Raw genomic sequence first — 22,240 nt, forward strand, 5'->3', positions numbered from 1 at the left:
GGAATGGTTTGGGTTGAAAGGGACCTTAAAGATCACCTAGTTCCTACCCCCTGCCATGGGCAGGGACACTTCCCACCAGACCAGGTTGCTCAAAGCCCCATCCAGCTTGGCCTTAAACACTTCCAGGGTTGGGGCATCCACAGCTTCTCTGAGCAACCTATTCCAGTTCCTCATATCCCTCATAGTGAAGAATTTCTTCATTATACCTAATCTGAATCTACCCTATTTCAATTTAAAAACACTACCCCTTGTTCTATCACTACATGCCCTTGTAAAAAGTCCCTCCCCAGCTTTCCTGGGGGCCCCCTTTAGGTATTGGAAGGCCACTATAAGGTCTTGCTGAAGCCTTCTCTTCTCCAGGCTAAACAATCCCAACTCTATCAGCCTTTCTTCATGAAAGAGGTGCTCCAGCCCTCTGATCATCTTCACAACCCTCTTCTGGACTCACTTCCATGTCCTTCTTGGGCTGGGGGCCCCAGAGCTGAACACAGTACTTCAGGTGGGGTCTCACAAGAGTAGAGTATAAGGGGAGAATCACCTCCCTCAACCTGCCGGCCACGATTCTTTTGATGCAGCCCAGGATGTGGTTGGCTTTCTGGGCTGCAAGCACACATTAGCGTGCATACAGTTCTTATTGAACTTCTCATCAACCAAAACCCCCAGGTCCAACACCACCCTCTGGGTGAAGAATTTCCTCCTAACATTTAATCTAAATCTCCCTCTTAGTTTAAAACCATTCTCCTTTGTCCTATCACTATCTGCCCATGTAAAAAGTTGCTCTTCATCTTTTTTATAAGCCCCTTTAAGTATTGAAAGGTTGCAATGAAGTCTCCTTGGAGCCTTCTCTTCTCCAGACTGAACATCCCCAGCTCTCTCAAAATTACTTCACAGGAGAGGTGCTTAGCAGAAAAAAGAGGGTTTATAATCTTTGGAAAAAAGGGCGGGCCACTGAGGAGGACTACAAGGATGTAGCGAGGCTGTGCAGGGAGAAAATTAGAAAGGCCAAAGCTCATCTGGAGCTCAACCTGGCTACTGCCGTTAAAGACAACAAAAAATCCTTTTACAAATATATCAACGCGAAACGGAGGACTAAGGAGAATCTCCATCCTTTACTGGATGCGAGGGGAAACCTAGTTACTAAGGATGAGGAAAAGGCTGAGGTGCTTAATGCCGCCTTTGCCTCAGTCTTTAGTGGCAATACCGGTTGTTCTCTGGATACCCAGTGCCCTGAGCTGGTGGAAGGGGATGGGGAGCAGGATGTGGCCTTCGCTATTCATGAGGAAATGGTTGGCGACCTGCTAAGGAGCTTGGATGTGCGCAAGTCGATGGGGCCGGATGGGATGCACCCGAGGGTACTGAAAGAAGTGGCGGAGGAGCTGGCCGAGCCGCTTTCCATCATTTATTGGCAGTCCTGGCTATCGGGGGAGGTCCCAGTTGACTGGCGGCTAGCCAATGTGACGCCCATCTATAAGAAGGGCCGGAGGGCAGACCCGGGGAACTATAGGCCTGTCAGTTTGACCTCAGTGCCAGGAAAGCTCATGGAGCAGATTATCTTGAGGGTCATCACGCGGCACTTGCAGGGCAACCAGGCGATCAGGTCCAGTCAGCATGGGTTTATGAAAGGCAGGTCCTGCTTGACGAACCTGATCTCCTTCTATGACCAAGTGACGCGCTTGGTGGATGAGGGAAGGGCTGTGGATGTGGTTTACCTTGACCTCAGTAAGGCTTTTGACACCGTTCCCCACAACATTCTCCTCAAGAAACTGGCTGCTCGGGGCTTGGACTGGCGTATGCTTTGCTGGGTTAGAAACTGGCTGGATAGCCAGGCCCAGAGAGTTGTGGTGAATGGAGTCAAATCTGGTTGGGGGCTGGTCACAAGTGGTGTCCCCCAGGGCTCGGTACTGGGGCCGGTCCTCTTTAATATCTTTATCGATGATCTGGATGAGGGCGTCCAGTGCACCCTCAGTAAGTTCGCAGATGACACCAAGCTAAGTGCGTGTGTCGATCTGCTCGAGGGCAGGAAGGCTCTGCAGGAGGATCTGGATAGGCTGGACCGATGGGCTGAGGTCAACTGTATGAAGTTCAACAAGGCCAAGTGCCGGGTCCTGCACCTGGGGCGCAACAACCCCAAGCAGAGCTACAGGCTGGGAGATGAGTGGCTGGAAAGCTGCCTGGCCGAGAAGGACCTGGGAGTATTGGTTGATAGTCGGCTGAATATGAGCCAGCAGTGTGCTCAGGTGGCCAAGAAGGCCAACAGCATCCTGGCCTGTATAAGAAGCAGTGTGGCCAGCAGGTCTAGGGAAGTGATTGTGCCCCTGTACTCGGCTCTGGTGAGGCCGCACCTTGAGTACTGTGTTCAGTTTTGGGCCCCTCGCTACAGGAAGGACATGGAGGTGCTCGAGCGAGTCCAGAGAAGGGCGACCAAGCTGGTGAGGGGTCTGGAGAACAAGTCTTACGAGGAGCGGCTGAGGGAGCTGGGCTTGTTCAGCCTGGAGAAGAGGAGGCTCAGGGGCGACCTTATCGCTCTCTACAGTTACCTTAAAGGAGGCTGTAGTGAGGTGGGGGTTGGTCTGTTCTCCCACGTGCCTGGTGACAGGACGAGGGGGAATGGGCGAAAGTTGCGACAGGGGAGTTTTAGGTTGTATGTTAGGAAGTACTTCTTTACCGAAAGGGTTATTAAGCATTGGAACGGGCTGCCCAGGGAGGTGGTGGAGTCACCATCCCTGGAGGTTTAGATGTAGAGCTTAGCGATATGGTTTAGTGGAGTACTTAGTGTTAGGTCGGAGGTTGGACTCGATGATCTTGAGGTCTCTTCCAACCTAGAAATCTGTGTCTGTGTCTGTGTCTGTGTCTGTGCTCCAGCCCTCTGTTCAACTTCTTTGCCCTCCTGTGGACCCACTCTAATAGGTCATGTCCTGCTTGTGCTGGGTGTCCCAGACCTGGATGCATTGATTCAAGTGGGGCCTCACAAGGGCAGAGCAGAGTGGGACAGTCACCTCCTTCCACCTGCTGGCCACACCTTTGTTGATGCAGCCCAGGATGCAGTTGGCCTTCTGGAATTCAAGTGCACACCGCTGGCTCATGTCGACCTCTTTGTCCACCAGAACCCCCAAGTCTTTCTCTGCAGGGCTGCTCTTAATGAGTTCTCCCAGTCTGTACTCCTGTCTGGGATTGCCCCAGCCCAGGTGCAGAATCTTGGACTTGGACTTGTTGAACCTCATTAGGTTCATTTGGACCCACTTCTCAAGCTTGTCCAGGTCCCTTTGGATGGCACCCCTTACTTCAGTTGGATCAACCGCACCACTCAGGTTAGTGTCATCTGCAAACTTGCCAAGGGTGCACTCGATCCCACTGTCTATGTCATTGATAAAGATATTAAACAGCACCAGTCCCAGGACAGACCCCTGAGGGATGCCACTCATCACCAGCCTCCATCCGGACATAGAGCTGTTGAATGCAACTCTCTGGCTGAGGCCATCCAGACACTTCCTTATCCACTGACTGGTGCACCCATCAAATCCATATCTCTCCAATTTGGAGACCAGGATGTCATTTGGGACTGTGTCAAAGGTCTTACAGAAGTCCAGGTAGATGATATCAATCAGTCTTCTTTTGTCAACTGATGCAGTCACTCCATCATAGAAAGCCAGCAGATTGGTCAGGCATGATCTGCCCTTGGGGAAGCCATGCTGGCTGTCTCAGATCACCTCCTTGTCCTTCACGTGCCTTGACATTGGTTCCAAGAGGACCTGTTCCATGATATTCCCAAGTACAGAGTGGAGGCTCACTGGTCTGTAGTTCCTTGGATCTTCATTTCTACCCTTTTTAAAAATGGGAGTGATGTTTCACTTTTTCCAGTCACCAGGGACTTCACCTGACTGCCCTGACTTTCTAAATATGATGGAAAGAGGCTTGGCAACTCCGTCAGCCAATTCCTTGAGGACACTGGGATGCATGTCATCGGCCCCATAAACTTGTTCCTGTTCAGTTTCTGCAGGTAGTCTCGAACCTGCTGTTCTTGTACAGTGGGAGGGACTTTGCTACCCCAGCCCCTGCTTAGAGATTCAGGGACTCTAGAGACGTGGGAAGCCTGACTGGCAGCGAGGACTGAGGCAAAGAACTTGTTGAGTACCTCAGCCTTCTCCATGCCTCTTGCTACAAGTTCTCTCTTCTCCTTTATCAGAGGGGGCACGCTCTCCTTGAGCTTTCTTTTCTGACCAATGTACCTATAGAATCCCTTCTCGTTATTCTTTGCATCCCTTGCTAAGTTCAGGTCCCTCCATGTCTTGGCTTTTAAGGTTACAAAGTCTAAATTTCAACAATTAGAAAATATCAGAGCACAGATTTTAACATAACTTTCATGCAGTCCCATCAGACACCTACCCTGCTTCCTGATCTAGTCAGAGGTTGTGTGCGTTTGTTTATATATATCACACATGCCTGTTTATGAATTTTGAAAAGATATCATAATGCATACGGATTGGGATCCATACTGAGACTGTATGTGCAGCTCAAATCCTGACTTTTCCTATCATAAAAGCAAAGAATCTAATTCAGCAAACCAACCTTTACTTTAATATACTTGTGTAACTTCCCATAACAATAGCTCATCAACTGATCATCAATAGCTCAACAATAGATCATCAAATTGGAGTCCTGACCTTTTAACTCTCTAACAAAGATCTCAGACAAAAATTTCAGTGACTGCCATGTAGCAATAGGGAAAAATCATATTGCTGAAATTACTGTTTTCACCAGCTATGTCCTCCTTTCTTTTTAAAAAGCCTGTTGTACCCAAGGAAGGCTGTACTGATTAGCTCATGAAGCATGTTCTGAACATTGTGTTTTGTCAGTATAAGGTAGGAGTTACTTTGAAAACAGTTCCCTCGCTCTTGCTATAGGTACATTTGACTTTGAAACAATGACAGGAAAAGTGACTGAGGACCATTTCAGTTGCCCAGTTTGAATTTATTCTAGATATAATTGAGTTTCACTGCTCGGTAGTGGAAGATTACTATCTCAGAGTGGAACAACAGTATCTTTTATTCACTGAGGAACATCTAGTAGTATCCAGCTTAGGTCTACCAGCTATGCTGCTACAGAAAGCTTCAGTTGTTGTTTCTTTAGAAGGACTATATAGGTCCAACTTCTGGATTATTCATATTCATTGAGTTTGATCCAGGCTGAAAGCTCTTGAACAACATAGGTAAGAAAAAAGTATTAACTATTTTTATAAGTGTTTTGTTCTTATGATGGCATTATACGCTCTGCATTTTTATAAGCAGAGCTTTGTTCCAGCTGAACACCTTAGATCTCCTCTAATCCAACAAGGTTTTGATGATACTAGAACGCACTGAAGATGCACAGGTTGCTGTAACCTAATCCTATAGCAAATGCATTGAAATCATTCACAGATATGCACCGAAACCAAAAGTTTTCTTATGTGTCCTTTCAATGACATTTGCGCATAATAAGATAGAAACTCCATATATAGCTTCAGCTTTGTGTTTGCTCTAGATACTGTGCTAACTTATCAAGTTATCAAGTCAGCATGCATAGATGCGGTCAACGGCTAGAGCCTTTGCTCTTCCTCCTCCCTCCAGCTGATTAAACTCTGTATGAGTCTGGGAAACATGCAGCATTTTCAACCCCAAAAAGAACAAAACAGAAGCATGACTGTGGTGTGTGATAATCATTACTTCACAGGACACAGCTTGGGTTGCTACTTCTTTCTATTTTGGAGTAAAAGTATGTGAATTGTGCAAGATAAACCCTTTAGCTGGGTAGGTACATGGAAAGAAATGTTCAATAGATTGTTAAATATATATATATATCTATATTATTCACTTATCACTCCTAGTCATCTATATATAGCTCTGAACGATGTTATCCAAGTTATCCATCTTGAATTCTCATGATTCTTGCAGTATTGGTTACCTCATTTGCATAAAATGAATAGAATAAATTGTTACGAATCCAAAAATATACGGTTGCCAGGATACATCTTGCTAGATGCAAATGAAAATGGGTTTGTGCCGACCAGCTTAAAATAGTTTGGTACTTAGACATTTTCTTATTAACATTAATAGTGATAAATGTAACGTTACATACCCGGTGAGCTATTGCAATTATTGCTATTAATTTTTCATTAGGAATATTATTTCAAGAAAATCTGAGCTTTTTTTGTTTTGTTTTGTACAATATAATTCCACTACTCTGCAGTTTCATTGTAGAAGAAGAATACGGAATGAGTAAATATTCCATGTTAGCTACTTGATAAACTTTTGAATTTAAAAGGTAAGTTTCCTGTTATTAATTTTTATGATTTTCAGTGTTATAGTGTTACCAATAAGCATGTATCAGTGTATAGGGACACAATTATTATGCTTTGCCTGTGTATGTTTGGATAAGTTGTATACAGTTGAGAACCGTGCCCAAAAAATATCCTAGGGTCTTACCATGTTCCTATTCAATTACGTAACCAAAGTTTCATTATTTAATGTATATTATTCTGACTTGGTAAAAAATGACAAAAATAAAATTACTTTTTACTTTAAGCAATATATTTCATAAATCTCAACTGTTTTTAAATTGCATGCATGCATATCTATACCTTTAAAAGCCTACACCAGAAGCTTAATCATATCACTTTCTTGAGAAAAGTTGTTTAATTTGTGTAAGACTGACAGTGAAGATTGTCTGCATTGAATGCCTAATGAATATACTTAACATATAAAATAAATACATTTTATTGTATACCTCTTTAAGGTGTGTACATGCATTATAAAGAGGATTATATTTCCAACATATTGAGTTTCAAATAGGTAAACAAATACAAGTCAGATTTCCAGCTGTGTTCAGTGGGGACTCCTATATTTTTGTGATCAGTGTAGCTGCTATAATCTCCAGTAGTTGGCCCTTTGCCAGCAAAGGGCTGTCTGCCCATGCTTCTGCTAATTTCTTTCATCCATCAGCTGATGCGAGAAATAAACAGGGGATTTCCAATGAAGGCTCAATGCATGTTGAGAAAGCAAGCTCTTCAAGCAGAAGATATCCACAACAACTGAGAAGCAGAAGTTTTCTCTGCCCACTTACTAATAGTTGATTCTTTGCGAGGAGAGAAAATAAGCTGACAAACCACAGCAGCACATTTCTCTGGTAGGAAACATTTTCAGACACAATTCAGACTCATAAAATGACAGATTAACTCCTCCCCTCCACCATCTCTTTATTTATTTATTTGGTTTGTTATGTCTCATCTACGGTTTTTACTCCTAATTTTGAGCAGTATAACTCATAACTCAGAAAATTATGTCCCTAAATTCCAGAACAGTACAGAGGATTGTCTTCATAAGTGATGAACAGCTACAATTCCAAACAGTATCAGTGGTACCATGAATTATGCAAGTGATGACAGGATCATACTGAATATTCATAGAATTTACTTCATAGAATATATTAGCCTTATCCTTTTTCTTTTTTTTTTTTTCTGCATTAACCACAAAAATAAAGTACTTCCAGATGGAGGAGGTGATTAAGGGGCTAATTCAATGGCCGCTGAAATTGAAGAGACTCTCCTTTGAATTTGGTAATCTCTGAAGTGGGTGCTAAACCCTTCTTTCATGGCAGTCTGTACAGAGTTAAAATGAATATTAAGAAAGATGTCCTTTTATTCCACAAATCAACCCCTACATTAAATACTTGAGAAAACTGCTAGATAAATCTATTACTTCTTCTTGGCAAGTCAAATATCAAAAGCAGAGAACTCACTTTTCCATCTGTTCCAAGGCCACTGTTTGCATCCAGATGATTGTTAGTGCAATTCTGCCTAAAACCATGAGTTTCAAAACTTTTAAGGCACTGTACTCTCTACAGAAGGCTACACTGTCCTAAGTAGATAGTCATTCAAATATTTGCCAACTTTGTGGATGACTTATCCAAAAGCCTTGACATAAATCTATGACATAAGTCTTATGAGGAGCAGGTGAAGGAACTGGGGTTGTTTAGTCTGGAGAAGAGGAGGCTTAGGGGAGACCTTATTGTTCTCTGCAATTACGTGAAAGAAAGGTGTGGGGAGCTGGGGGTCAGCCTCTTCTCCCAGATAATTATCAATAGAACTAGAGGGAATGGCCTCAAGTTGTGCCAGGGGAGGTTTAGGCTGGAAATTAGGAGACATTTTTTCTTAGAAAGAGTAGTCAGGCATTGGAATGGGTTGCCCAGGGAAGTGGTGGTGTCACCGCCCCCGGGGGTGTTCAAGGAAAGGTTGGACATCATGCTTAGGGACATGGTTTAGTGGGTGACATTGGTGGGAGGTGGGCGGTTAGACTAGATGATCTTAGAGGTCTTTTCCAACCTTAATGATTCTATGATTCTATGACTTTATGACTCAATCATTCCCATTTAAAATAAACCAAAAAAAAAAAAAAACAAACAAAAACCTCTATGTTATCTTTCAAATCACAGACAGCATCTAAAAAATGGGCTAGTGGTGCTATGCTACAATGTTCCAGTTAAGCCATGACTACTGGTTGCATATACATTGTCATAACTGTGCAACAAAATGTGCTAAATTCCCCTGAGATTTAAGATAGCAAATTGATTTCGATGGGATTCAATGTGAGACTCAAACTTCCAAATTTTTGTTGTCTGTATGCAGTTGTCTTCAGCTAGGGATCTAAATTTCCATTGCAGTGAAGATAGATTGACTTCTGCAGCAGTGGGCATCTTGAGCTGTCTGAGCTACCTGTATGGGTCATAGGACCTAGAAGAGACCTGCATGCTTCCATAAGAATGGCAGAAAACAAAGCAAGATAACCAAGGGCATCTTGAAATGCCCTGCATATTCCTGCTTACCCCTTCAGAACTTGGCTCAGTGGAGCCTGGGTAGCTTTGAGCTGTGATAACACAGCTTTGTAGTGGCTGGTCCATATCATCGCTCCCCAGTAGGCACCTGACTGCTTCTTGTGATGCTTGAGACACCCATATGAAAGCACCAGAACCAGACACTACTACTGACTTCAGTGGGAGATTAGACACCTGACCAATGTCTAAGATCATTTAAGTGTCTACATACCTAATTTTAGAGGTACAATTTACCTGCCTAAATGCAAGCACATCCTTAAATCAAAAAAAGTTTAGGGTGTTTGAGGTACTGGCATGCAGCTGGTAGATATAAGACAGAACTTTGTAAGATTCTGCACCTCTTCTGAGCAAAAGCTGGGCACTATGTAAGACACCTCATAGAGTCCAAATGATAAGAAAGAGCTTTATTTAGGAATCTGAATCCTACCAAATGTGTCCCAAATTGGATTTGTCTCACATCTGCATTGGCATAGCAGTTTCACACAGATAGTTACTGTGGCATGGCCAATATGCAAGTAGCTGACTAAACAATTAATTTCTGGTCTGTAACGTCATTGTCCAAAGTTGAGAATCTGAAATCTATCACTCAACTGCCGTTCCCCCTAAAGGCTGTTCAACTTCAGTCTTATGGCAGTATGTGACGCTAAAGCTGGGTAGATGTTCTACAGTTAATTTCATCAATATATAACAGTCCCTTTGTTTTGGCAGAATTTAAAAGTTAGACATATCTAATTCCTAAATACTATCAGTATCCAGAATCAAAATATTCTTCTGGCTAAGTTCCAGCTGCATTCAGTGCAGGCATTCTGAGAGCATACGTAACACACACTAACAGAACGGGAGTATTTACCAGTGATGGGTGACAGCTCTTTCTTTTTGTAACAGCAGACAGTTAAAGACGTGTCCATTATACAGTGGTCAGAACACATGCCCCAGAAAAATAAGCAAGGAAAAGGGGACATTAAGTTGCTAGCTGTGAATCTGAGGTTCAGTTCTCTCTCCTGGTTCAAGTTTTCCACGTGACCATTCTTCCTGCTTGAAAGTGGAGCAATGCTTTTTACTTCTTTTAAAAGGTACTTTTGAGACTTGTGGATAAAAAATGCAAGCCAGCAGTTTAGTGTTCCACTAAGCTGGGTCCTGTAAGGATAGCTGTATTAAATATGTGCCACTGTAACAGAGACTAAGCCTTTTAATAGACCAGTTCTGTCCCTTGAATTATTTTCTGACCAGAAAATTTGGAATTTTCAGACCAAAAGAGAATAGTTCAAGGATATCTGACCACAGCCTGGGTAAAGAAAACAAGTTTGGGCATGTAAGTGTTGCTGCTCTGGGACGCTGACTTGGTGTGAAAGGCCAGAGGATCAGGTCAGCAGCAGATCCTACATGCTCCCAGCTCTACCGAGCTGCTCTGCTCCAGAGCACTGCAAAACTCGCCTTGTTCAAGAGCATCACACCTGCTCAGCGCGCAGAGGCCCTTTTTCTCTGACACGTTTTCCCAAGGCATAGCACAGCTGTGAACTCCTGGGTGCACTGACAGTGTTACAATGGCTTTGTGGTCAGCCTTGCAGCGTCTCACATCTACAGAGCTCAGTAAGCAAAACCCCGGTGTGAATAAATAACCTGGTATTTCTATGCTGTACTTCCAATAGTTACTTGTAGGCAATTATTTTTTTTTTCTTTCTTCCTGTAAATGACTCACAGACTGGCTTTTGGGGAAGGGGGAAACCAAGCGCCGCATAGCCACTTTTACAACTTTAACCTTACTTAACCCTCCAAACAGTAAGAGGAAGTACAAAGTATTTTCACGAGCTGTGAATGGGCTCAGATCTGGTTTTGACATCTTGAGGAAGTGCTGCCTTCTGCGAAGTCAGAAATGCACACACACACACACACAAAATGTCTTTGCAGCCCTGCTGAACTCAAGCATTCACACACACACACCAAGAGTCAAAAGCCCACAAAGGAGAAGGGGACAGGCTGGGAAATGTGAGAAACAGGGCAGATTTGGGTCGAAACGGAGCAGTTTTTGGTCGAAACGGGGCAGATTTGGGTCGAAACGGGGCAGATTTGGGTCGAAGCCGCTGTTGCTGAGGGGAATAGGTCGGGTGGGGGCCGCTCTTCAGTGGCTTCAGGGGTAACACCACTGGGTGTGTCTACCCTTCTGGGCTGGGCTGGGGGGTACACGTGGAGCACGAATCACCCTAGGTAAGGTCTGTGGAAAGGCAGGATACACCCCTCACCCTCCTTCTCCCTCTTCCCCTCATCTCAAACCGCGCCGCCTCCTCTGCCCCCGCGCCCTGCCGTCCCTTCCCCACCCTCCACCGGGGGAGGGAGGCTTCATCCTCTCTTCCTTCTCCCTCTTGTGACCGTACACAGCCCGGTGGAGAGACATTGAGGGGCTCTCGGCCCCCCCTTCAGCAGCGGGAGGCGGGCCCGGGGGGGGGGAACCGCGCCCGGCCGGGGCCGGCGGCTGGCGGCAGCCGCACGCAGCCACCGCGGGGCGGGCCTGCGAGTGTGGCGCGGGGCTGGGCTGGGCTGGGCCGGGCCGGGCTGTGCCGTGCCGCCGGCTGTCTCTGAGGCTCGGGGGATGGACGAGGGTCCCCGCAGCGGCCAGCGGCGACGGGTAGCTCAGGTAAGGCGGCTCGGGGGCTGCGGCTGGCCGCCGGTGGGGGCAGGAGGCGCCCCGTCCTCTGGGGGGTGGAAGATTCGGGGGGTAAGGGGGGGAGGGAGGGAGGGAGAAGCCGCCCCCGCAGCGCCCTGCTGGGAGACGGGAGGCTCTGCAGCCCCTGTGTTGTTTTGTGGTGATTTTATTTTTATCTTTTTCATCTCAGCTCGGGGGTTGCCTTCCTCCTCGCCGCCGCCTTTGTGCCCCCCTCCCCGCGGCCGCCCCCCGTTCCCTGCCCTCCTCCTGCCAGCCTCGGGGGGCAGAGGGGTGGGGGGGATGCCGGTGGGGAGGCGGCCAACTGTTGCCTCAAAAACACCGGCTCCAGCGGCCTCGAGTGGGGTTACGGGGCACCAGGGCCACACTTTGCTTTCCCTTCCTCCGTGGTAAAACGTTTTGCTGGTAGATCTTAGCCTCCGTTCGGGGAGAGGCTTTTTTCCTCGGCCCCAGAAGGAGCTCCTATCGCAGCCTCGGCCCCAAAAGGACCGTGCCTGAGCTCCTATCACTGTCTCGGCCCCTAAAGGAGCTCCTATGTCTTCCTCAGGGACCCCCATCGGGCTGGTGTGCTGTGGGCACCTGGCTCCCTGTGGGCCCAGGTGCCAGGATGAGCTGTAACAGGGCTGAGGGTATCAATCAAACAAACAAACAAACAAAAAGGCTGTAGCCCTTCTCTGGATTAAGTACGCCATTGCTCGAGGCTGGGGATGAGGGGGGTTCAAATTTACAACTTCAGTTATTAGGGAAAACTTTCTATTTCAGCTGCTGGAGATGGTTGGATGCAGGGTGCCGTGAGCACCATTTCTAGAAGGATGTGCCATTGTGAAGGCTAGGCATGAGAGAGAGCAGATGGAAAACACGTTCTGCAATGTTAAATTCATCTCATCGTTTGAATCTCTGAACAGATACCACACAAGCATTTCTGCTTCTTTTTTTTTTTTTCCCCTAATTTAATTTCAAGACAGTTGAGCTTCAAATTTATTTATCAGGGTTTTGTTATGCTAAGGCCCTGGTAATATATGATGCCAGTGTATAAAATCAAATGTTCCATAATTCAAGAGAAGCACAGAAAGACTTTTAACTTCCCATTCTTTCAGTGTTGTTGCTAATAACTTGCTGAGGGTTGTGATGTGTGTTGGTTTCCAGCCTGTTCTGGTAGTCCTTGATTTCCATACAGGGAATCTTTGCACTCTGTTTTTATTTACCAGCTCCTAAAGGCAGTTTGTATGTGCATGTGGAAAGGGTAAGTTGAGGGGGATAGGGATGTTTTTGCTTTGCTTTCCTTCTCCTATTCTTGCCATCTGCAAGGTCAAAAAAAAAAAAATAAAAATGACTTTGACTGTGAACGCTTAGGTGGGGAGATCTGGAATGAAATGCAGTTGTGACAGGAGGCTGCCTTGTGGGCAAAGAATTTTACATGCTCAGCATTGGTCTACAAAAATACCCCAACTCATATTACACAGAGAAGAACTAAGTTGATACTTCCCTTTTCTCAGTTATGCTAACTTTTATATCGTTGTAAGATATAAAGAAGATTTATACATCGGCAAGATATTTTATTTTTTTAGGGAATAAACTTTGTAATTTCTCATGTTGGATTCTCCTTTCTGCATTCTTATAAACCACCCCCCACACACACCAGGCCTGAAATAAAAACAAACAAATCATAAAGTTCAACAACTCACAAAATGTTTTAATGAAATTACAGATTGAGACTAGCGTAAAGGGTTTAATTTAAATATATAAAAAGCATAAAGTAGCAACTAAGAATAAGATTCTTCAGCTGCATTTTGAACCACTGTAGTATAGTGTATCTGATCATTAAGGTTTCACTTGAATGTAAACTATGGCAAGCATAAGAGAGGCTTTCTGAATTATTTGCGTGGTTTCTTAATGACTGTCCATTATTTTATTGCATACTGCTCTGTACTTTTTATCATCTACCGTTTTTGCAGTCACATATGCCTGTGAACTTCTGTTCTTTATTAAAAACAGAAAATAAACAAGTCACAAGTCATTAAAAAGACAACGTATGCCAGTAATTAGAATGAAAAATACTTGGTTAATTCACAAAAGAAAAGTGGTGAAGATCTTGGGTACTACTGTATAGTTACTGTCAGCAGATGTCATTTTGCCATAATAGTGAGCCTGTTAGTGAATTTTACAGTGCTGGGAAGGTAATTCATTATTAGTGTGCTTCGCTTGTCTTCATGACATCATTTTTGACACTGTTTTGTCAGCCTAAAATATCTTGTCCTCAGCACTATGGTAGTCTCACAAAGATGTCAGGGATTTGCATATGCAGTGTGTTGCAGATTTACATGGGTTATGTGTTATACAAAATGAGTGGTTAAAACGTATATAAAAATACTAGACATTATTTAGATGAATAACAGTTCTCCTACCTTAACAGAAACTATATTTCATAGGTGTACAGATACTATAAATAAGACTTCTTGAATTGATTATATGTATTTCCAAATACCCTTTTGGTTGGAGTTTTTAGAGAAACTGTAAAATAGTTTTGTGGAATCACTGACATTCTTTAGTACTAGATGCAGTAGCACATTAACTTGATCATTCAGTTCACATTATATACAAAACAGAAAAATATATTCTAAATCCAAAACCTGCATACAATCCAGACATCATTAAGTCTCCTATTAAATCCTTGGAAACAAACTTACTATGTCAATGTGAGCTATAGTATCAGTGGGCAGAGGAATGTGCATAGTAATAGTATGTATCAATTTGAAGGAGCCAAAACCTCATAGTATTTCCTGTGTACTGAATTCAGTATGTATTTGGATCTGTTTCAGTATTATCAATCATTCTTTTAGCAGTGCATTCTACTTACGTTATCTATGAATGCAAAACAGTAACATTAAATCTGAGAAAACAGTTTGAGAGGCATGAATTAAAATATTTAAAATACAGGACAGCTTGAGAGCTGCAAAAAATGGAGTCATAAATTTGAATTTTGCTGTTTAAATTAAAATTGTAATAGAAGCTGCTATGCATTCATGTATGAATGATGATGAGAGCAATGTGAATGATGGGAGTTGTATAGGTCCTAATTCTTGTGAAGTACTGATTTTACCATTCTTCTGTTTTCACAAAATTCCAATCTACACTTGCAATTAAAATGAAATATGTGTGTCTTATTTTCTGTCCGTATATACTGTTTGATACAAATTCTTGATTTGGTAACAGTAGTTGCTTGTACATGAAAAATAGCAGATACAAGACAAATATAGGATGGATATGAACTAGGGCAGCAGTGACACGCAGGTGCTTAAAAGATTTGTATTTATTATTATGGATTTAAAATGTTTAGAAATAGTCTCATGAGTGGTATCTTCACATCTTCCATATCTTACGGACTTAATTCAGGAACAGTTACCTTTGCTCACCAACAGCTGAAATATTCTTGTCTACTTTACCAACTTGTCCATAGAGTACATAACTAGTGTGCTATGGGAACTTTCTGTGTGTTTTGCCCTGTTTTTTTCCCCTGTCAATGATAATACTTCCGAAGGAAGGCCTGTTTGAAGTGGCAGTGTACAAGTTGACTTTTAAGATCATGAGTTGGATGAATGGCAGTGGAACAGGTGAAGCTAATGCCTAAGTCTGAGAGTTATTTTTTTCAATAAATCTGTGTAAGGAATTTATAAAGTTTGTAAAATGTGAAAAATTCATTTTGAAGGTTCCACTAGCAATGCAACTTGTGGTGTTATCTATGCCTATCACAACTGCCAATGTTTTTGTCAGAGTTTTGAGTTAATAAACGTGATTCATAAACTTGTTGCCCTCAGATCTGTTGAATAGCATTGACATGTCCTGGGAGGTGTCATATATGGAACACGGAATGGAATATATTGGGATGTTGCGTTTGGTCACCTGTTTATCTGTGGTGAGCTCTGAAAGATTGAGTCATATCTGGGCATCGGAGTTTGCACAATTTAATAATGCTGTGGATGTAGTTTGGTGTTTTAAAGGGATCTGTGGACTTACGCTAACATTTTAGATAACAGCTGTTCTGTACTGTCCTATAGCTCTCTGATATACATAGGCTTTACTTAAAATTTAAGTAGCTATTAGAAGCTTTATATCTATATATATATGTATAATTTATGGTATTTTGGAGGGAAAATCTTTCTCCCTATTGAATTGCAGCCTGAATTCATAAATTATTTGAGTGGCCTATTTTACAATTAGATGCCTCAAAGCCAACTATGGTGTTCTTAAAACTCATTTCTGAAAGCACACTGCTGTCTGTATTTTTACTGTAGGGAAAATTAGGTACACTGAGCTACACGTCTGCATCCATCCAGCACTGTTACTCCCGTGACTGTTCAGGAGAGTGGCATCTCTCTTGTGCCTAACTGTCTTTGGCATCCTTAGACAGGAATGATCCCCCTGGATTTGAAAACCTTGTTTTGCTTATAAATAAATAAGAAGTGTAAACTATTTATTCAAACTCAGGGAAGAAATGTTTGCAGTGATGTTTCTCTCTCCCTCTTCTCTTTATATTCAATGGTGCATTAGTTGCATCAATTACCTGTGAAGCGGGAAGCTTGTTTCTATGTCCCCTTTTCAGCTTGAAGTAACTTAAGCTCACATCTCTCTCTCCCCAGGAGAGTACAACAGTCAGCATCTCATAAAGTGTCCCGTAGTGGTAGGAAACCTTTATTTCACCTGCAATTGTGTTACTTGGGGAAAAAAATTAATTAGGCTGAAGGGAGGGCGACTCCTGCCCTGTGATCAAGACATTCATCTGAGGTGAGGGAAATCTGATTTCTATCGGTGTTTCGTTCTTTCATCCAGTAAATATTCTTCAATTTCATACCTTCACTGGGAATGGTCTGGGAGAGACTAGTCTGTTGGCTAGGGCAGTTCCCTGTCAAGTGGAGGTGTAGGTTGTGAGCCAGCATTTTAGCCTGAAAAGAGCTTACCACCCAGCTCTTTTACTTCGTCCGTGGTTGCTTTACTGATGCTCTTGAATTGCTAAATGGTGCTCGGGGGTGTGCTCTCGTCTTCTCATCCGAAACTTCAAAATTGCGTGACTCCTTCCCTCATCTCTTTGTGAAAGGGATGTCTTTGTATTTTGCTCCCGGGGAGGCTTGAAGGTTTTAAAACCCTTCTTAATAACATAGGCATCTCTTGAGCTTCCAGGATAATGATGTTTAAGGTATCGACTTCTCAACGTTGTTTCCTATTAGGTTAGAGGGCTTCCTGCATACTATCCCAGTTACTTTAAGTTCCTAACTATTGTAGCCATCTTCAGAATTTTCATGGGAATCCAATTTTGTGCTTGTGTTCTCATATGAAGTGGTAAATCTAAGGAAAGAGTAGATTTCTGGGGGGATGAAGTCCAGAATTTGGCAAGAGTGGACTGCAGTTGCCTTCCAAATAACATCTTTATTTGGGGATTAGGACACAATGGAGCATGGTTTGATGGAATTGCCCAACGCAGGCATCATGTCCTATCCCAGATGCCCTACGACTTCCACTGCACCTGTGCTTCACTGGCAGATGCAAGATGTACGAAGACCCATGTCCTGCCTGGAGTAATGTCTGCAGGGAATGCAGGGGGGTCGAAGTTGGTGCTGAGAACAGCTGGTTCTAGTATACAACTGAACTGAGCCCAGTAGTGTACCAAGATTTCTGTTGTTTAGGCTGAATGTGTTTAGGTTGAGAAGTGAGGGGAAGAGGTGTTTTTCTTACTTCTCAAAGGCGTTTCAAAGAAAACCTACTTTCTGTTTTCCTTTCTTAATTGCCAAAGTATTTGGTACATAACCTGATCATCCTCATTTTCATTTTGCAGCAACCCCACATTAAGTCTGGGAGGTTAGCTGGAGTTAATGGCTTCCTGGGAGGGGAGCAGAAAGTACATCTTTGGGTTTCTCTTATGCATATTAACGGCGGTGTGGAGCTGTGGGGCAGAAATTCATTACTGTCAGCTGTTAGCTGGTACGGAAATGCTGAGTGATGGTGCCACTGATGGAGCTGGATTGGTTTTGGAGAATAAGGAAAACTCTCCCTGGTAACTGATCCGTATGATCCTATCTCAAGTAAATTGATTCCAGAATTGTGTTTAAATAGCCATCATAAGAGATGTGCAGTGGTATTTATCATTTGGTTTGTTATTTGGTACAGATGATTTGCTGTCCCTAATTTTTGGGGAGGTTCTTCTAATGCTGTGGAAATTGGGGGAGGGGAAACATTTATAATAATATTTCTCTAGGTTGTTCAAACCTCTTTCCATTTTAGAAGTCTAGATTGTTAAATTTGTTACGCTTCATTTCGAAGAACAGTCTTGATTTTTTTATCAGTTACAATTTTTCCCACCCGCATATACGTAGTCTGACTTCTTTTACTGAATTGTTTGGTAATTTTATGATGTTTTGCTTGAAGGATCATCTGTAGACTGCTGGTGACTCCTGTAGATAAGGATTTCATGATGGATGTGGGCATCTTTGGAAGTTTCTGGAAATAAGACTTTAGTCATCTCCCTAATAACTGGTTGGGTTTTTCATGGCAGCAGAGGAAATGGGAGCTGATACTTTGCAACTGTTTTTCCTATGTTTTTATTATTAAAGCATAAATACCCTGTAGAACTGGAACACTTTCCTCACCCTCTCAGAAGACCGTATTACAGCAGAGCGCTGTAATATCAATTACTGTGGGAACGGTTTGCGAGTCCAAATGAGATCATGATTGGGAAGCTGGAAAATGAGTCTCTCTTAAAATGTGTTTCATGCTCTGAATACATGAAAGATTTTGTTGGGAGTGCAATACTTAGGTCTACAGGGTTTATATTTTTAATTAGGGAAGGTGTTAAAAAATCCACTTACTGTTTTGTATGAACACCTCTTGTACTCAAGAGGAAAATAGAAAATAATTCCTGATCTTGAAGTATTCTGGGGATATGCTGCCTGCAGAACAGATTTGTAGTTCTGCAACTAGATAATTTTACTACTTTTATTGGTTTTTGTATCCAAAAGACGTTGAGAGAGCATACATATTAGAGGCCTTAGAAGTATAGATAATCTTCTTGTCCATTTTTATACCGTGAGACAAAAATTATTGTGGTCTGACTACTTACGCCTGTGTTTAACTGAGGTTTTGATTCATTATGGCACAGACAGTATCATGTTGTCCTTTACTGAACCAAAAGAAAATCCGCCTAAAAAATCCCCTTTTGTTCTGCTGCTGAGGAACACTGTGGGCTGCCAAATCCTGGCAGTCTGACTCACCACAATCGTAATAAAGTGTTTGTACTTTTGCAATTGCAGTTATTCAGTGCTTTCTAATTTATTTATAAGGCAAAGGGACGCCTACAGGTTAAAGTACTACTTTTTAAAGAAATATCCCTTGTTTATACTGAAATAACATTTGTCAAAAGAGAGTTAAAGACCCACTGGTAACAGTTGAAAGCTTCCCAGGAGCAAATTATAATCTTTACCGATAACAAATACAGAGATATATAGATATATATATTTAATGAATTTGATTTTCTATGTAATAGCAATGCTAGACTTCAAAAAATGGTGGGATTATTTTAAACTCCTTCCAGAGCTCTGCTGTTTTGGCCATCTAATCTGACCCGATAATGATCTGATAAGTGGGAAGACTGTTTCCTTCCTTTAAAAAAAATGCTTTGAGGACAGAGACTCTGACCAGGCCAGTGATTATCTGTGTTTTAACTTTGATGCGTGGGTTGCAACCCAGCAAGCGTAACTCATGTAATTGAATTTAGTTGTTTGCAGGATGAGTCCCAAAGCAGTCGAATATTAAGTTGCAGCACTCAAATAAAATGCTGAATGACTGCGCATCAGCAGCTGAGGAAAAGCAAGGTGGCTCTTGGTCAATGATAGGTACCTGTACGGCTGACAGATAAGTACCTAGTTCGTGCAAGGTGTCTGCAGGTGCCCTGCAGGTCGCTGTATGTATGTGCATACATTATGTGTGGTCTGGCTGATGCGTCTGACCGCCTGTCGTTGGAGAGGAAATGGGAATTCTTACAATGTTGTCATCCCATCACCTGTGCATGGTGAGGAAAAGGGCTTTCTTGTCTCTCGATTCTTTAGCTTTTTATAGGTAGGAGTCCCCTCATATGATTTAGGGGTTTAACTATTGAGGCAGAAACAATGATTTCTTTCTTCCTATTGATAAAAGAACAACAACGCTTTTATTCCTTTTTGCCTGATACATAGGGAATTTTCTATATCATTTACCTTTCCCGAGTTTTGAGCTAATGATGTTGACAGTTTTCTTGAAAAGGCCAAGGTGTGTTAAGTTAGATCGTTTGTAACTTTCTCTGACTGTCTTGTAGACCACAGCTTGGTGCTGAACAAAAATAAACTCCCACGGTACTGGGAGTGGGTGCTGGGCACCGAGGCAGCGTGCAACTGGCAGAGAAATATATGCAGGAGAAAGTACTATAGTTCACAGGAGTGCATTTTAATTGCTGCTCTGAGTCATACTATCACTACAGCTGCTTCCAAAAGAAGAGATTCGCATCTAGCGATAGGCCATTCACATAAAGAAAGAAGATGTTAGATAAGCAAATACAAATATGTTACATGCCCTTTCTCCTTTGGTTTTTAGTACGTTCTCTAGTTCAGCAGGCATGAAATATTTCGTGACATAATTATATACGCGGTAAGTGCCTGCCAACTGATTCATGGTATCCCTCTTCCAGGGTGTGTGTTCTCATTTCACCAAGGTAGGCACGAGCATGTAGTCTTACAGCTTTGAGCTGCTCGATTCACGTGGCAATGCAGTCCTGCTTGTGGTGCTGACTTCCTTTCTCCTTTTTTTTTGCCCATAAAAGGAGAAAAGTGCTGCCATATGACTTGTTTTAGAGCGGATCTCAAAGGGGAGCAGGGGGAGAGGTTACTTAGGTAGCTATTTCTTGCACTAACTCTTCCACACGGCATTAGACATTCTGCTCTCTGCGTTTAATTTGATATAACTGTCAGAGTATGTGGTAGTACTTCCTTCAACTGACATTGAAGTAAAACATTTCATTCTTAGAATAACTTTTTTTCTTTTCTTTTCTGCTACATGGATGAGAGATTCTGAAGGGAGGCTGGATATAAACAAATTTGGAATAAAGAAAAAAAAATACCAGTTCTCTGGGATTAGGCTGTCCTCCAAACCTGCAGAAACTTTCCTGCTGGTGATTAAAAAAGAATGACTGTGTGTGGTATTCTCCCATCTTGTGCCAGTGACTGTAGATATGCAGGATAAGTTTAGTGCTTGATGTTGCACTGTTAAAAAGTTTCTTCTCCAGTTTTCAAGAAGCAGACTATTCAGGTGATTCTCTGAAGGCTTGCCCAGAAATCAAATCTGGAAGTCTCAGTGCTTTTCCATGACTGGGGGCCTCGTGCCCACTTGCTCTGCAGTTGTAATTGCTGTACAATGAAAGACACTGTAAAGCACGAGTGTCCTGACTTTCTTTTGACATATTCTGACAAAAAGCATTGTCCTCGCATTGGTGAGTGTCACATTTTTTCCACAGAGTGAAGACAATTAACAGCTCTAAATAAGTGCCACCCGGCTTCTACCATGGCTTACCAGGTAGCGTTCAACTGGTTTATGTTTCAGCATCAAAGTGTGCAGCCAGCACCAGGACAGTCTTAATCTGTCAGATCCAGCCATGCTCGGTGCTGATGTCCTGAACACACCTTCAAAACCATCTCCAAGTCAATCCACAGTAATGATGAATTTGGTTTTAGTCAGTCTTCTACATTCCCTACTTACTGATGCTATGAAACAATGTGACTTGGAGGCATATAAATCAGCTGTCTCTCTTCCAGCTCAATCTAACACAACAGGTTTTAGAATGATAGCAGAACATATCTACCTTTGGAAACCAGACTTTTTTATTTTTTTTTCTTAAACAACTGTGAAAAGTAGAGATCTTTGATGCAAGAATTTACTTTCATATGAAACGAAGTATTTTGTCAGGGAGTCCAAAGGAAAACGGAGAAAATGGAGATGACAGTATTGACCAGTTATTTCCTAGCTTCATCTTTTTCTAGTGTTACTGTATGTATTCTGGGCAGCATGTCAGAGAAAACAGAGAAAAAGGACCATAGTAATTCTGGATCTAAAGTCATATTTTCTCTTTTCAACAAGCTGGTTTATTACTTTTTTTTTTTTTTTTCCACATCAGAACTAGGATTTAGGCCAAGATCTGTGCGAAACATATGCTTGTCTCATGCCAGCAATGTTATTGTTGCTGAGAGTTAAGAAGTTTGTTACTTCACTTATGTGGGAGGGCATTTGTATTTTAGTTTTTTTGGTTGTTTTTTTGTTGGCAGATCTGATAGTTTTCTGGTTAACTGGAGTGATCATCTTTATGCATGTGCTCATGTCACTTTTTGAAAGACAGAAATTGCACATATAATTCAAGGGGCTACGATTAAAGTAATCCCAGGCAAATGTGGGTACAAGAGTTCAATGGCTGGGACTGGTACACTGGGCAAGGGGCAAGGCAGCATTGTTTGATATTTTAATTTTTCAGTGCTCAGTGGACCAGATCGGCAGCCAATACTCCAACAGTTATCAAAGGCAGGTTGAGGTTTCACAGAATAATACGCAGTTTTGTCAATACCATTACCTTTTAAGGCTATTTCAAGGTAAGCCTTGGAGAAGCATGTATTGAGATAACTTACAGGTATGCATTTATGAAAGGAGTATATGTTT

The 22,240-nt window shown here is 42.6% G+C and overlaps 1 protein-coding gene across 4 annotated transcripts in view; it reads left to right on the plus strand.

Annotated features, from left to right (window-relative positions):
* The first annotated feature begins 11,318 nt into the window (after positions 1–11,318).
* CYRIA (CYFIP related Rac1 interactor A) overlaps positions 11,319–22,240 on the plus strand; it is a 56,757-nt gene continuing 45,835 nt past the window's right edge. For 2 of the 4 annotated variants that reach the window (XM_035562525.2, XM_035562530.2), the window contains exon 1: positions 11,336–11,494. The gene's annotated coding sequence lies outside the window, so the exon portion shown is untranslated. Of the gene's footprint in view, positions 11,495–22,240 lie in introns of all 4 variants that reach the window. The other 2 variants (XM_035562527.1, XM_035562526.1) reach the window with 2 other exon arrangements.

The sequence above is a fragment of the Cygnus atratus genome, chromosome 3, assembly GCF_013377495.2.
Source record: "Cygnus atratus isolate AKBS03 ecotype Queensland, Australia chromosome 3, CAtr_DNAZoo_HiC_assembly, whole genome shotgun sequence".
Classification (NCBI taxonomy): Eukaryota; Metazoa; Chordata; class Aves; order Anseriformes; family Anatidae; genus Cygnus; species Cygnus atratus.